Here is an 18,155-nt window from a genome sequence, read left to right on the forward strand (position 1 = left end):
ATGGTCCCTCGATGCTTGATCCTTGGACTGTGGATCACATTCCCGGGTATGCCAGATAGGGTACCGGCTGGGTGGATGTGACAATAACCACCATGAGACTTACGATCATTAGGACAACCTGCCCAATCTTTATCAGAGTAAGCCTCTAGAGACAAGGTGGAAGAGGGTGTAATATGCAAGCCAAACAGAATAGTACCCTTGAGATACCGAAGTAACCTCTTTAAAGCAACCCAATGATCCTCAGTGGGAGAGGAGAGGAACTGACATAATTTGTTAACAGAAAAACCAATATCAGGCCTTGTAAGGGTTACATACTGGAGCCCACCAACAAGACTTCGATAAAGTGTGGCATCCAATAAGGGTTTGCCACTCAAACTTGACAAATGGTGAGCAGGTGTCATTGAAGTGGAAATTAGTTTGACATCAGTCAATCCGGTTTTAGTCAAGAGACTATAGATATACTTCTGTTGAGATAGAAAAATACCAGTGGGCATAGGAATCATCTCAACACCCAAGAAAAACCGTGCAGAGCCCAAATCTTTGAGAGCAAACTCTGAAGAGAGTGAGCTTAATAAGGACTCAATGGCCGATGAAGAGGGTCCAGTGACCAAAATATCATCAACATATATCAACACATAAAGAGGCTGATCAGATTAGTGATGATGAATGAAAAGAGACGAGTCAGTCTTAGATCCCGTAAACCCAAGAGTAACAAGATAGAGCTAAGACGATGAAACCATGCTCTGGGTGCTTGCTTGAGCCCATAGAGAGATCTCTGTAGTTTGCATACATATGAGGGATACCGAGTATCCACATAACCAAGTGATTGATGCATATAAACATCCTCTTCGAGAGCGCCATGAAGAAAGGCATTATTTACATCAAGTTGTCTAACAAGCCAGTGTTTGGAGACAGCTAAGGTGAGGATGATACGGATAGTTGTGGGTTTGATAACGGGACTAAAAGTCTCTTCATAATCTAGCCCATATTCCTATGTGTAGCCTTTGGCAACTAAACGAGCTTTGTGACATTCAATGGTCCCATCTGATTTCCTTTTGATGCGAAATAACCACTTGCAACCAATAACCCTTCTATCCAAGGGTGAGGGTGTGAGAATCCAAGTCTTGTTTCCAAGGAGAGCATTAAATTCATTGTCCATTGCAAGTCGCCATACGGAAAATTTGGAAGCTTGACTATAGCAAGTAGGCTCCAAATCGGAAGATCCAACAGCTAATAAAGCCAAAAGAAGTGGGTATCTAGTGGCATAGAAGCTCTTAGGAATTTTAGGGATACAAGTCCAACCTGAGATCGAGTCACCATTGGATGAGATCTGGGCAAAACAATGTGATGATGAGTAGATTGACTTATTGAGGGAAGTGGCAACTCATTGAGCAACGGATGACTATCAACCAAATCATGTGTAGGAGATAAATGTGATTGAGTGAAATGCTGCCCAAGTGTATTCTGTTCATGTAAATGAGTTGGACTAAAAGAATTATCATTTAAAGCCCCTGGAGTATGAGCAACAAGCCCATTTATAACAATAGGAACAGCAGACCCATTTAAATCACTAGAAGCAATAGGCCTATTTAAAATACTAGTAGCAACAGGCCCATTTATAACACTAGGAACAACAGACCCATTTAAATCACTAGAAGCAGTAGGCCCATGTAACATACTAGTAGCAGCAGGCCCATTTATTACACTTGGAACAACAGATCCATTTAAAACACTAGAAGTAGTATGCCCATTTAAATCCATAGAAACTAATTGCCCATGTAAACGATTTAAACACTTTGCTGAATCAAAAAGTCCAGTGTCCTTGTAACTAGTGTCCTTATTAGTTATAGACAAGGTTCGAAAAGTCGGTTTTAAGTCGGGTGTCGGTGGTCGGCGAAACCACCGAAATCCCGAAATGTCGGTGAAATATCACTGACATTTAAAAAGGTTAAAAGTAACTTAATGGCTTCGTTCTTTCGAGTTTGGTTGGAGAGCAGAGAGAAGAGAGAGATATGGAGAGAGAGAGAGAGAAATAGATGGAGTTTTGTAGCGAGGTTTGCTTTTGCAGCCAGAGAGATCGAGATCGCTGGAGGTGCAGATTTTTTGCAACGAGAGAGAAAGAGATGGCTACAAATGGATGAGTTGCAGATTTCTGCAGATTTTTGCAGCGATGGCCGAAGATGAGTCGCAGATTTTTGCAGAATTTTTGCAGCGAGAGACCTTCCCGCCGATGTGCTTCCTTGGGGTTTTCCACGGTCAACGAGAGGGACCAAGTGCTCGGTCTCAGAATCGTGATGGGTCGAGACTGAAACCGGAAGACGGAGAGATCGAGATCGCTGGAGCTGCAGATTTTTGCAACGAGAGAGAAAGAGATGGCTGGAGATGCAGATTTTTGCAACGAGAGAGAAAGAGATGGCTGGAGATGGATGAGTTGCAGATTTCTGCAGATTTTTGCAGCGATGGCCGAAGATGAGTCGCAGATTTCTGCAGAAGTTTTGCAGCGAGAGACCTTCTCGCCGATGTGCTTCCTTGGGGTTTTCAACGCCCAACGAGGGACCAATGCTCGGTCTTGGAACCGTGATGGGTCGAGACTGAAAACGGAAGATGGAGAGCACGAAGACGAAGAATCCATTGGCTGCAACAGCATATTATCAGCTCCAGTGACGTTTGAAGAGAAAGAGTGAGACGAGTTCCGTTCACTGTCCACGTACGAGCCTGGAGCATAGAACTGTTCGCCTGAAAATGCAGGATAACGGCGATTCTTGCGGACATTTCACTGAGTCGCCGATATTAGCCGATTTGTCGCTGAATTTTTGGCGACTTTTGGTATATGTCGTTTCGATGGTAGGTTTCATGTCGCCCTTAAGCAACTTACCGAATTTTCGCCGACATATTGCGAAATGTCGGCGACATGTTGTACCGTGGTTACAGTACCAAAATGAATCAAATTTTCTGTTGAAGAAATAACATTTTCAAATTGAATATGTGCACCAGCGGTAACAGCATTAGGAACAGCAGTAGTTGATCCCAAAGTAATGTTTTGATCGATGCGTCGAGAACCAGCAAGAAGAGCAAGAGCTGAATCAAGAGGATCAACAATAGGTGTACCAATTCTAACACTTGAACAGCCATCCAATAGCTCCATGGAACCTCTAGAACCTGTCTTTGAAACATCAAAATTGGTAGACAATGTAGTTGGTAATAACAAAGGAAAAGTAGAAGAAGATGAAGAGGGAGAAGCAGGAACCAAAGAAGTAGACCGGAAGGGAAACAAAATCTCATCAAAGACTACATGACGAGATACAAAAATCTTCTCAGTAGAAAGTTGCAAACACCTATACCCATGATGGCGAGTACTATATCCAATAAACACACAAGCAGCTGAACGAAAATCTAATTTATGTTTATGGAATGGCCTCAACAGTGGGTAACAACAACAGCCAAATGTCTTAAGAAAAGTATAGTCAGGATGACGTTTAAACAAAGAGGAAAAAGGAGAGGCAAAATTCAAAGCTGCAGTTGGTAGCCTATTTAGAATAAACACAGCAGTAGAGAATGCATCCACCCAAAAACGCATAGGCATACCAGAGTGAGCAAGCAAAGATAAACCCATTTCAACAATTTGATGATGTTTTCGCTCAACCCTACCGTTTTGTTCAGATGTATGTGGACAAGATAAGCGATGAGAAATTCCACAACTCTCAAGGAATGTAGAAAAAGTGCGATACTCCCCACCTCAATCAGATTGAAAGGCAAGAATGGGAGTAGAAAATTGTTTTTCAACAAAGAGTTTAAACATTTGAAAGACTTGCAAAGCTTGAGATTTATAAGAAAGTGGATACAACCATGTAAATCTAGTAAAGTCATCCACAAATGAAACATAAAATCTATGTCCATCATTAGAAACCTCATGGGCAGGACCCCACATATCAGAAAACACAAGTTGAAGAGGTGCATTTGTATGTGTAGTACACGAAAGAAATGGTAGTTTATGACACTTTCCATATTAACAAGGTGCACATACAAATTGTGATTTAACACCAACAGAAGGAAGATTAAATTGAGATAAAATGCGACTAACAGTATTTGTATTAGCATGCCCTAATCGCATATGCTAAACATCATGAGAAGCTCTAACAGCAGTAAAAGCAGAAATAGAAGAAGAAGCAGCAACAGAACTGTCTAACGGAAGTTGATACACACCATTTTTAAGGGGCCGGATCACTAGGATATTGCCCGAGGAGCGATCCTTGATTGAAAACAAGTATCATGAAATTCAAAAAATACAGGATTATCAGGTGTGAATTTAGTCACAGATAACAGATTATAAGAAGCAGCAGGAACATGCAAAATGTCAAACAAATGAAATGGAGATTTAGAAACTGAAATTTTGGAATTACCAACATGATGAATGGACAGACTTGTTCCATTGCCAATTTGAACTTGTTCATTTCCAATGTACTCAGCTGGAGAGCTTATGACACCCAAGTGTGGAGTAATATGATGTGAGGCACTCGAGTCAGGTAACCAGTGAGAGGTACTAGTTGGAGCACTAGCAAAATGAGCCTAAGGCATCCGATACTGACCACCAGAAGATGAAGGTGTGGCAAACCTCTGAGTAGACCTAGCAAATCTTGGAAGATGATAACAATTTTTAGCTGTGTGACCTAGTCGGTCACAAATCTGACAAGAGAGAGAGAGAATCGGCCACCACCACGACCTCCTCTACCAGCAAATCGGCCAGAGCTACGACTAGCAGAGAAATTCCGAGAGAAATTTGGTCGAGAGTACTGAGATTGAGAAATATTTGTTGTCTGTACTATGATGTTAGTGAGATCTTGCAATGCAGAAGCCAATCTGATTTCCTCACAAAACAATAGACCTTGAAGACCAGGAAGCTTAATAGGAGCAGTACGAGTAGTAATTGAGGTAACAAATGACTGGTACTCAGACCCTAGGCCTCCAAGAATAAACAACACGAGCTTTGACTCAGAAATTGGAGCAGATGCAAGGGCCAAAGTATCAGAAATTTTCTTGACCTTCAGAAGGTATTCATTCATGGAATCAACTCCCTTCTTTATATTATGCAATTGAAGCTGAAGCTGCATCACTCTTGCTTGAGACGAAGAGGCATAGGTAGCCATCAACGCATTCCATACCTCAAAAGAAGTCTTCAAGCCAACCACTTCGGAATGAACAGAGTCAGTGAGGGAGGAAAGAAGCCAACTCAACAGTAGCTGATCTTGTTTGTGCCAAGTAAAGAATGCAGGATTTGGTCTTGGAGAAGTGGAGTCAGAATCAAGAAACGGATCAGGTCGAGAATTTGTTCCATCAACGAGAGACATGAAACCAGTGGTGTTTAACAAAGGCAGAAATTGAGAACACCATATCAAATAATTCTCTCCAGAAAGCTTGACAGACAAATAATGGACGTTTGAAAATGAATAAGAAGAAGATGAATCCGAAGGTTGCACATCAGATGTAGAAGAATCTGACGCCATGAATCACAAATCTTGTGAGATCTTGACAAGAAGAATCTCAAATTGCAGAGATAGTGTAATCTTGTTCTCAAACTTTTTGAATCAAAAGTCACAAAACAAAGTTCACAAGTGACTTATTCGCCGCTAGCAAGATCAGCTGCTGGTTCGTCACAATCTGATCTGAAAAACTTAGAACTCGGAGCGCAGAGAACCAAATCTAAAACAGAGTTTGTAAAACTCAGATCTGAAACCACAAATCACATCTGCAACCGAAGAAATCTGAAGAAACACACCAAATCTGTGCAAAAACACACCAAATTTGTAACGAACTGAAGAAATCTAAAGCGAACTGCAGAAATACACCAAATCTGTAACCAGAAACACAGGCTTCAAACACCAAAAACTGCAGATTTTTAACACACCAGAAACTCAAACCAGGAACACCAAAACGAACATAGATCCGAGAAGAAGAAGAACATAGATCTAAGAAGCAATCAAGAAACTACAGTTCCATCGCTCTGTTGAGAAACCAAGTTCAAGAAAGAAAACTCCAGTTCTTAGAAAAGCAATACCAGATTCTTGATTCAAGAAACGTGTCAAATGTTGTCACACGGTCAAGAAGGGTAGTCAAGAAATAATTATTTTATTTTTTCTTGTTTTCAAGAAAACCGAACCATATCGCGAACCAAGATAAAATTTTGTATGAACCAGAGTCAAAACCCAAGCGACTGATAGCATATTTGAGTAAATTTGATGATACCTTTTAAAACAGGTCCATCATATATTTATATATAAAGTGTAGTTCAGACTATGATAGCTCCATGGCTATTTACAGAAACATATTCTATTCCTTAATATTTACTAACAATGTTAATCTTATCAAATAAGCAACTTGCGATATGGTGATCAAATGGATATAAGTATTTGGAAATCTGCAAACGACAGAATAAAAAAGGCATTTCATTAAAATTAATGAAATGCCTAAATTTTTATTCTGTCAACAACAACTACAACATTGCCAGAAGGATTAGCAATTGGAATACGATGGGCTGATAACAATTCTCTGAAAATCAACCAAATATGGACGAACTGCAAACAAATCAAAGAACTGCTACCAACACGACACGTGCCATGGTCTATTGAAGCTTTCCAGGACCTCCTTTTCATAGCAACCAGAATAGAGGGGCTTCCTATTGTGTTCTCTGAAGAACAAGAAATTCTGAAGATTGTCTCTAATTTAGCAGAATTGGCAATAAGCGAAGCAAGAATCAAGGGTGTGAAACAAGTGGAAGGACAAAGACTGGAAGGGGAAAACTAAAACTATCTCTTTATGATTATTGTATCTATTTTTTATCAACAAAAAAAAAAAATTCAAGCATTTGAATGGAAATCTGTAAAGGCCTATTCTTATTGTTGCCCACTCATACGGCTGACCAATGAAACTTGAAGTCAACGGTCTAACCGGGAAGACATTCCGCACCTAGATGTACACTCTCAGGCCCTAGCCCGAAATTCTTACAACATTCATCACAGTTCCAGGCCCGTAGGAATGGCTTTCTCCTTCTCCAATTGTCGGGAGAGGTTGGCCTCTGGGCACGTCGGAACCGCATGAGTTCACCGGGGTTGAGCACGGTCCGCCAAAATTGGCATAGGTTAGGTGCTATTGATGGAACATGGTAAGCCCATCTTTCTCCATATGGAAGTAGAGATGTGGGTAGAAAAGCCACCCCCCACAAACCCCGCCCGCCCCCGCGCGCCCCCCCCCCCCCCCCGGGGGGGGCCCCCCCCGCCCCCCCCCCCACAACCGCGCGCCCCCCCCGCCCCCCCCCCCCCGTGGCCCCGCCCCGCCCGGGGGGACCCCCCCCTGAAAGGTGAAAATTATCCATGCATTTGCAGGGGTGAAAATAATTTTTAGAAAATATTAATGCGTCTGCCGGGAGTCGAACCCGGGTCTATTGCTTGGAAGGCAATTATCCTAACCGTTGGACTACAAACGCTTGGTGATAAAGTTTGACACGTACTTTAATAAATTTCTAGCTTTATTCAAGGTTATATCGGATACAAGGTCTCAAGCACATCTTTTTTCCCATAAGTATACACGCACTCTGTTAGTTTCTTCAATTTAGTTTATATCACTCCTATGTATAGAAGCATCTTTAGGCTTCTCTTGAACATGCCATGCAACCTCAAATGGTTTTTGTAGCTTTTCACTTAGAAGGTGCTTTCTAATCAATTCCATTCATTAGTTCGTTGTCTTAGTATTGTAGTATTGCCCTCATCTATCTCGGATACTAATTTTACTTGTGTTTTACATGGCCATCTATGATATTTTCTTTTGACTTCTAGAGGAATCCGTCGATCCCACAAATTTTCCAATGCAGATCTTAACTTCATTAATTAAATTTTAACTTTTTGTAAAATTATTCTCTGTCACTTTGTTTATGATATTTGTGTCCTTTGCATCAAATTTCACCACCACATGTCAATATCCATCTTAGTATAATCAAAGTTACATATCAAATACCCCTCCGGTGTTTGATTCTACTTATCCTATAACCTTTTGATGCCAACATTGATTCCCATAATTTTGACTTGAAATTTATCCCTATTTTTGTCTCATGTACCAAAACAATATCATCAAAAAAAAAAAAAAAATAAATAAATAAATTAAAGAGACAAGATGCTTTGTTATCTCAATAAAGTTTTCTTCTTAATTTATATATAAAAAAAATTAGAGGAGCATTGTTGGCTTAAGATAAATTGATAATTAATCTATTGTCTTCTTGAAGACAGAATTAGGGTTCACAAAATCCTCCTGAGTTTTAGTATAATCTGAAATAGCCTCCCAACATTCATTCCTGCCCTTTCCCATGCCGTGGTGAATGTTATGTTTGAAAGGAGCCTCTGTCCTCGACTTTAAAATGCTTGGAATCCTAAGCCGCGTTAGGACAGGTTGGCCCTATCCTTGACAAAATATGTTTTCATTCACCATTGTTCTATAAATTAATATCCCTTTTCAACAAAAAATAATCTCATTCAAAACTTTATTAACAGGTAAATCAACGGTTATAATAAAAAAATAAAATAAAATGGTATTTTAATTACAAACATAACCATCCGTCCTTGATAAGTTTTTTAAGATCCCACATTGGATGTAAATGAAAGATGTCAATATTTTTGGGAATTACATGACTTAGGTCGAACTTCAAGGGGTCCAAATAAAAAATTACTTTAAAAAATAATATAAAAAGTGAACTCGTTGTTTAATATGATCAAAATGATTCAAGGTCAAGATAGAGACTTATATCAAAGTTAATATGAAGATCAGGGTAAAAATTAAAGATAGGATGATGATTAAGATTAAGGACGAAATTGACATCAAGATTATGGCCAATAAGGCCAAATCAGGCCACGGTTAGGGACGGGTCGGAATGGGCCCGATAGGCCAAAGAATAATCCCAAGCCCACCATTGGCCCTAATTAGGGCTAGAATATTTTGGCCCTGACCTGCCACCTTGAGGGCCAAAATCTTGAAACCGAGCCCTATTTGGGTTCAGGGCAAGCTCAGGTAAGGTTAGGACCGTCAGGGCCAAACTTGCACCCCTAATACACTAGGAGTTCATATGGGATGCTTTTTGTTATTCCCATTTAGAACTTAAAATCTTGATATTGCATAACGTTTAAGATTTTCAAAGGCAGGGCTAACAGCCAAGACATATTCTACAAAGCATGAAACCAAAGAAAACTGTTCAAAGTGAAGATTCAATAACTGAACAACTGAATCTGTCAACATCATAACATCATCTGGAGGAAAGGTACCTCCGGATTAAAGCACCATTACCGTTCTATGCAATGCATTTTCTTCTTTCAAAAATAGTATGTGATTGAAGTGAAGGGTTCAATTACAAAACTAATAGACCATTGTCAAGATAACAACGTCAGTTGGTGGTCGAAGATCCAGTCAAAACTACTAAACCTCCAATACCAGCCATGGAAATTCTTGAAAAACCTACTATCTTCTTTCAAGAAAATTGTAAATAACAGCAATCAATTTGGAAGCTGGGATTCGTACATGTCAAAACAAGATTTGCCAGTGGTAATCGGGGACAACCTCAAAGAGAACGAGTAGGGCACCGGAGGAACTAGATACTTATCATGGACACAAGGGGACCAACTGTCATCCCCCGCCAAGCTCATGTGCTTATGGTCAAGATGCACCTGCAACATTACAGTGTCATAACACCAACGAGTGCCGTAGAAAATAAAGAACTTGGCAACTTAGCGCATCAAACCTAGTGGTCATTCTTAATCCAAACATTCAAAAATACGTCTACCAAAATGATGCAGAACTCAAAATGCAGATCACTGAATAGAAAAAAGATAATACCTCAATGTCGTTTCCCTTGACAAGTTTTTCGTTGTGTGTTGCCCTATCAAGCTCAGCTGCATAGGTGGAGAACTTCCATAAATGGATGAAAAAATTCCAACACCATTCTTGTTTTGAAATGCTGCCCATCTGACATCTGCTCGACCTGAACATTCTCCAGGAACTATGTACGAAACATGCATGTCATTCACATTTTGCTGATATACCCCTACGTGGGCAGCTTCTTTTCTATCAGGATAGCATTCAAATGGCCCTCTTCCATACCAATTTATCTGGTCCAATGATTTGTCTACGTGATATTCAACTCCAAAGCGTGGCAAAGGTGGCAGATCAGATCTTGGCTCTGCTTTGCAATCCACTATCGCATCTCCACTACCATATATGGTGTAAGTCATTTCAAACTTACAAATGGCTTTCGATATTTCAGATTCAGAAGTGTCTTCCTGACTCTTTGGGATACCAAGATAGACCACCGTGACTTCCGCCATATGATCATTAATTTTCTGTAAATTACACCTTTCAGTATGAAAGAGAATATTATCAAGTGCGGCAGCCTTCCACTTGGAAGCGTAGCTACTCGACCCTCCCCCCTTGTCATTATCTGTTGGTGCCCTCCATAGGCATGGGAGTATGCCTTTACTCATAACAGGAATTCCTTCAACCTGAAAGCCGTCATAACATTTTAGAAACTAATTCTGTTGAAGCAAGGAAAAAATAATACAAGATGTTACATAAAATGACATTTGTTTTAGGATTAATAATTGAATGGTGCGCAGAGAAGCTGTATCAACACGACCGGATGTTAACTAAAGGGTGTCCTTCCCTTCTTTCATGGAGAGTTGTCAATGAACAAATTTTATCAGGATTAACATCTGCATCAGTATTTATTAAACTAGATCTGGACAGCCAATATGCAATTGATTGAAATCCTTCAGTTTTACTGACCTTAAATTATTAATCGAACTTGACATGAGTATCTTCTTCTCTCATAGAACTGTCTCATCCAATAAAGAGTGGTCTTAGGTATTATTTTGATAAAAGTATAGGGTACTTGTTGCACTGTAAGCTGCTAATTTGATCAAAGGCATATTTCATATTTCTCATTTTTATTTATTTTTTATTATTTATATTTGTGATAACATGATACTACCTAGCTCAACTTAACTGGAAATCTGATACCAGATGATTACTAACATATTCGAGATCAGTCTACACCTGTAGAGGTCTGTAGAATTTCTACTGGATATCAGATGCACAGTTACAGAAATGTGATGAGAGAGTACAAACTTGGTAAAGAATTACCAAGGATGTATTTCGGGTACATAGTTCCTGGTTTAAGGTCATTGTGCAATATTTAGTAGTGGGAAACTTGGACTTTGATAGGCCCCTAATAATCAAGGTATACAAGTGAAGGAAGAAGAGGGAGTACGCAATACCACCTACAGCTGCTGCAGGGGATCCAAATGAAGAGCAGACAGATGGCAGCATCCAATTGGACAACAACCACTAACCTGCTGTAAACCAATTTTGCTTCTGTAGTGCGTAATAAATGCGCACTACGGTGGAGCGAGCCGTCCGATCTAATTGGACGGCTCAGATCATCCTCCCCATTAAAAAATCAAAAAAACCCATTACCCACCTCATTAAGTGTGTGAACAGAGTTCGATCTGTTCGGTTCGGTCTGATGCAAACCAACCGGTCCATCTGGGCGGTTCGACTGGGTATAGTATATCTTATTAATGGTGTATTACATACTACCAGTCTATACGTATATACGGTTGTACAGTAACCGTATATACAACCAGTTCAAATTCTTTTGAAATTTACGAAACAAACCCCTGTTCTAAACCACCCCGCCCATTTCATTTTCATTTGTGTTTTCGTTGTTGGCTAATCTGAAGCAGACCTTACCAAGCTGGAGAAGAAATCGCAGGAGAGAAGAAGAAGAAGACCCCTTTGTGTTTTCGTTTTTGGCTAATCTGAAGCAACCGTACCAAGGTGGAGAAGAAATCAAAGGGGTGTCGTTAGTTGAGAACGAAGAAGAAGAAGAAGCAGAGGAGAAGAAGTGGCAGTTGAGAACGAAGAAGAAGAGGAGAAGCTCCAGCTGCGATTTTGAGAAATCGAAGGGGCGTCGTTATTGTCTCGTCTCGTCTCGTCTCTGCGATTCTTCGTTCAAAAGGTAATAACCAACTCTTAAAACCCTTACCAAGGAAATTCCTGATGATGTGGTCGAAACCCGATTTTGTCGTTGATTAAAGCTGAAAAATGCTCTGTAATAACTTGGTCGGTTTCTTTTAGTATTTGTTGTTTTACCTTTTTGTGGGGTTGTGGAGGGGTTTAATTTTGTTGTTCTGTGTACTGCATAAAATTGATGCATTTGGGTATGTGTGTCTTAATGGTTCTCATTTCAATTGGTAAATCCTGTAGAGAGAATGGTTAGTTTAAATTTTTCGAGCTGCTATTTTGAACGGTGACCTTGTATAATGAAGGGTGACTGTGTGTATCTGGGTTGTCATTTGTCACCTTGTTCAAGTGGGTTTAATTGGTGCAATTTGTTTATCTATTTATTGTAAGTCTTGTTTTGAACAAGTTTACCCCTGGGTCAGTTGTTTGATAGGTGTGGTTAGTGGCACATTTCCTTTCTAAAAGTATGTCAAGAACACTTGTGCATGACTAGCATAACAATCTGTTCCTTAGAGACAAGCATCTATTGCAGCTTGTTACAACTTTATTGTAAATGTCCCGAAAGTTTTATCGAGGTTCGTTGTTCTATTCTTGAGTATCGTGTTAATTGTAATTTCATCGAAATCTTGTATCACAAAGAATGTAGCCAATGAATGGAATCCTATTGATTGGCTACATTTTGAGGAGAGTACCAGCTTGCAATTTCCGAAGTCAAAGTAGAATTGAAGTGTCTTTGCCATGGTTTCAACCCCTACATGCATGTAATGCCAAAGGTTAACCTCATATCCCTCGGAGAGCTGTATCTACATCCATTTTATGAACTTTGAACTTGAAGTGAAGAGTAATCGGTTTTTATATAACTTTGAACCTCATAATCTTTTTGAAGGCTATAAATAACCTACTCATGCAATGTAAATTTCAGATATGTTGACTGAAATTTTTATTTGAAAAGATACTTGAGAGGAGTCATGGGATCCCAAGATAGGTGACCTGTGGCTGGATTTGTGACTGTGTTTCTTCCTCCTGCATTTTATTTCCCTTTATGTGGACCTAGGTTTTCCCTATTTGGTTTTGAAAGGATCCATGTAGCTGGCCCCATTTAGTTGGGATAAGGCTTAGTTTGTTGTTGATTTTCTGTTTTATTCATTTGTAAGATTTAAAAAAATTAATCAGATGATGCTCTTCCACACAATCAAAATTGTGTTGGACCATTTTGTTTGTTATTTTATGGTTTAATGCTATTTTGGGATTCAATGAGCTTATGGGTATTGATGTTGGAATGACAGCCTTCCTTTAGTTAACCATTACTTTAATGATTACATATTGTTTATCTATTTAAGTTGGTAGTGTTAATGAGAAAAAAATAAAATTGATAGTTTGAGTTGGTATTATTGATGAAGTTTTATGTTGCCGATGATGGCTTTGCATGTTGAATGTGATTAGCCAACTTAAAGTGTTCGAAAGTACAGATTACCTTTTCGGTGATAATTTTCTGCATCATCTTAAATGGAGCATCATTGTGGTCCCTTCCGAAAGAAGCCTGATCGGCTTATTCTGAGATACCTGAGAGATTTGCTGCCAATTCTATTTTGTATGGTTGATGCACACGGTTAGGTTGTTTCTATGAATAAAATTTTATGGTGCCAGCCTTTGAATGAGAGCCCTTTCCTACCACTCTTCAGATTGCCATCGTTCTCCAGATGTTTAAATATGAGTTGATAGTGATCAAACCTGTTTTGTCAAGTAGTAGTTGTTATATATTGTATTCCAAGATCTCTTACTTTTGTGATATTTTTCTTCTTCTTCTTTAATGTGGTGTCTTGTTTAACCATGTTGTTGAAGGAATGTGGTTCACTTCTCTTTGCAATCTTTAGGATTTGTTTTCACCTTTGTATTGCTCCCTGCTATGCTATTATTTGGTGTCCTTCCACCAAAGAATAGAAAACTTATCAGGCTTCAGAAGTCGGTAGAATGTTTGACTGGAATAGAGCTGTATCATCCTGGGTTAGGAACTGGTCAGTAGGATGCATGAGTGCTTTCTTTAAGTTACTAAGGTGGTAAAAAATGTGAACACCAGTCTTGGACACCTATCTGAATTTTTTGCTCTCAATATCTTGATTTTGAAATGAAATAGGAATTCGGTTCGTCTTCTCCTTTGCTTCTTATTGTTCCTGAACCTGCTGCTTCTCGAACTTCTCCAAGTCCTTGAGGCTTCGATCGTTGTCAATATCTTGGGAAGAGCGGAGAAGCTCGAATAGCAGCAGGTTGACGTGGCGGAGAAGACAAACCAAAGTTGTGTTTAATTTCAAAATGTAAAGCCCCAACATTAAGAATCAGCCGTCCGCCTAGGCAACAGCTCTAGCGGTTTGCTCTGGTCCGGTTACAGTTGCGAATTTATCCCTAACAAGTTCTATTTCCTTTGCTTTGCTGTTTCAGTGCGAATTTTGCTTCTTCTTAATTTTTTTTTGTTCATTTGAAATTGTTCACTTCCGGCTGCTGTGGTTTCTCAAAATATAGAAGTGGTTACTTTTGTGTCTATGTTAGTTTGTTAAGTTGTAGAGGTTCTTCTACTTTTCTCGAGTGTGATTCGAGATACGTGTGTTAATGATTTTCTGCTATGTTTTCTGGATTTCATTTTTTTACCTAAGTTTAAGCAGTTGACAGTGTCTTTTGTTGAGTCGATTACAATTTTCACAGATATAATTTGTTTGTGGTTTTTAGACCTCCTAAATGACTACGACTTGTGGTTGAATTAGTCTAAAATTTTCTATTTCACTCACACAAAGCCACAATTAGCTCCACCCAAGTTGTTGTATGTGAGAATTAGTATGGAAGCCTTTTCCGCCTCACTTTTGCCTCCCTCTATTCTTATTTAGGAAAAAGAAGGTTGGAGCTTCAACCAAGAATTCCTTTTTGAAAACCTTCTTCCCCATTGTCGTTACTATGAAGTCTTTTATCCACCCCGCTTTTGCTTGCTCTAGTAAAGCCTGGCAATTAACTGTTCCTCCCTAGTCCCTTGGCCCCTGATGCCACTACAAACCATTCCTCCCGTAAAATCCTTTAATCCCTCCCTGTACCTCCCTGAACCACTCCCTTCACTGCTGTAGACCCACTCGGAATCTCCCGCCTATTTGTCACCCCTTCCCTATCGGAGAGTCCAGTAGGGGAAGCCACTGACACCGTTAATGCCAGCAGAGTCATTGTCCATGGCTAGAAACAATGCATGGCCACTCTACCATTGCTTATGGTTAGCTGCTACCCTCTGACATTGCTCCATAGGGCCTTATCTCTTCAGCTGACTCCCTACGTATCCCTAAAAACAACCCTCTACCGTACTGTACAGAATGTTGGACTACAACAGTTTATTGCAAAGTGCTGAGGTCAATCAGATTCCGGATTGCACCGCCCCTGCTGCCAGATTCCCCCGATACAAGTGTTTTTATCTCTTTGTAGGTTGTGACACCACTGAGTCACCGGCCTTTACTCTCCTTGAGGAAGACCATATTGCTATTAATTATTTCGTAGGATCTATTGCAATTTCAATTTACAGCTCTCCCTCTGAAGAACTCAGTTCTACCTTGTGAGACATCGATGTGTCTTTGACCGAAGCACTAGTTATAGATGCTCCATTGGCATCTGTACCCTTGTCATCCACCTCAAAGAAGAATATCATGTTGGCCTTGTCGCCCCCGCAATCCTCGATCCAAGACAAGGTTCCTGCAAGATTATTGTTGCTCCCCCCTCCCTCCTTTCTCTCTCTCTCAAACACCCTATCTAACTTCTCGGGCTTCTTCCGTCTTGCCTACTGTCAATGGCGCCCCTTGTCTCCCCCTGTCCCAGTCCTCCAACCCCTCCCTCCGCTGACGTTTATCCTTTCCAACCATGCCCATTGAGCCTAACCCACAACCCCGCTCCTCCTCCCAACCCACGCATATTCATTTACAAAAAGTGTGTTGAGTAGGTTTGGTTTCAAGACACTTCCGTTGGATTCATAAACAGGTTTCTTTGTTCTATTTGGAGTTTATACAGTTTAATAGACCATATTTATAATATATATATATATATATATATATATATATATATATATATATATATATATATATATATATATATATATATATATATATATATATATATATATATATATTATAAATATTTATATATATATATTGGTATGTTCTACTTAAAATCACTATACATGGTTTGGTTAGGGAATAAGTAATTTAGTACTTTACGGTTTGGCTTTTGCCTTAGATACTGAATCTATATTGAATTGTATTTGGTTTGGTTTTTGTTTTAAAAGTCGATTCCGGTTCCAAATTTACTCCCTTGAATTACCTAATAAGAAGAGGGAGGCATCATTGTGAACACTGGAATATGTCATTTTCATGGAAACCGAGGTTGTCAAAATCGTTAGCATACTTCTAAGCAAGGGTGGACAGATATACATACTTTTGTGGGATCCAATTGTATGCAGTGGGCAGTGTATTTGTTTTTCGCATTCTGGTATTATGTAAATTCATGGCCTCCTTATGGGGTCTATTTAACTGCATTTCATGTATTCATGTATAGGTTGACATCTTTGCTTTCTGGCCCTTGTCTGTTACTCTATCAGAAAAAGAAGAAACCCCTTTGTGGGCTGTATCCATTCTTTTGTTGTTTGTTGGTTGTATTTGGCATTTTTCGAATACAGTCCAAACGAGTGTGTTGTTTTATAGGGAATACTTTTCTCTCAACCTACTGAATGTGTAGTTGAACCGTTGTATTGCACAAAGCAAGAAGCTGTTGAGATTGTTGGATGCAAAACCTTGACTTATTTATTGTGATTAGGCACTTGGAAATCTTTCCATCACTTTCTGCACATTGGAAAAATTTTACAGTTATTTAAGTCTTCATGTAAATGTCTCAACTTCTAGGGATTAGCTCATCTAGCAAGGACATACCTCATAATTAAAGAGGTCAAGAGAGAGAGGGGAAAAAAGATGTAGGCTTTTGATGTGTGCTACTAACAAGGTTCGAAATTTCGGTTCATCCTGCCATCTTGCCCTTCAGCGAAATGACTGAACCTTTTGATGATGCAACTTCTGTAGGACAATATTGAGATATATGTGGTTTTCATTCCCAGGGACCTTGGTCATCACCCATGCACTCATATTTTATTATTTTTATTTGGATGAAGTCCTTTCATGTCGATGGCTATAATATAATTGATTTCTGTTAATGCATACCTTCGTATAAGATCCTATCTTTAGCATATTCACTGTTCAAACCAATGCATTTTATTATTTTGGATATACAACTATTTAGTGGAGTGTCGTAATTCTCAATGAAGTCATTTACAATGACGAGGTTATTGAATAAATTTTGAAAACAGAATATTTGAAACAATGATAACATCCATTATTGGGCAAACATAAGTTGGTTTCCCAGCAGGGGAGCAATAAAAATGGTGGTGACGAGCATTGTTGATGATATTGTGGCATTTAATAATTTGGTTGTTTGTTGTCATACTGTTTTTGTGATTTGGACTTCCTTTATTATTTGCTTTTGATAGGTGATGATGCTGTGGATGTACTTTAGCTTAGGTTAAGATTATTATAAGTGCGAATAAAGGTTCTATGACCTACAAATTATAGTGATGTACCTTTAGTAACATGTGGAATGCTGAAGAAGTGGGTCCTCAGTCTAAGATACTCAAATGCTGATGTTGTTATGCAATCTGTGGATATTTTATCACTTCATTCGTTAATGTTTAGAACTTAAAGTACTTCACTTTGATAATTTTGTGATCAAACCCCTTTTTTTATTAATGGTTTGTATTTTAACTTGGTAGGGTTTGTACATTTAAAGCATTTTTGGTGTTAACATTAGAGGGTTATTTCCCTCTGTTTGTGATGTGTTGAGTGTGGGTGGATGCTTGGCACATGGGCGTGGAAATGTTTGTCTATAATATGACTTGTTGGGGCTAGGTTTCAATCCAGGCCAATGGTTGGCATCCAATTTTGAATAACTAATGTCTAGACTGAATGTTTTTCATGCTTAGATTGTTTGTGTTCTCTCTTTAATGTTGTCTCATGACTCTCATCTGTATAATTAGTATTTGT

General features: G+C 39.2%; 1 non-coding gene across 1 annotated transcript; it reads right to left on the bottom strand.

Annotated features, from left to right (window-relative positions):
• Positions 1–7,405: 7,405 nt before the first annotated feature.
• TRNAG-UCC (transfer RNA glycine (anticodon UCC)) lies at positions 7,406–7,477 on the bottom strand. The gene has a single exon. It is a non-coding gene; the product is annotated as a tRNA-Gly (tRNA).
• Between the last annotated feature and the right edge of the window lie 10,678 nt (positions 7,478–18,155).

This window comes from Hakea prostrata, chromosome 10 (assembly GCF_041222555.1).
Source record: "Hakea prostrata isolate BN-2017 chromosome 10, UWA_Hpros_2, whole genome shotgun sequence".
Taxonomy (NCBI): Eukaryota; Viridiplantae; Streptophyta; class Magnoliopsida; order Proteales; family Proteaceae; genus Hakea; species Hakea prostrata.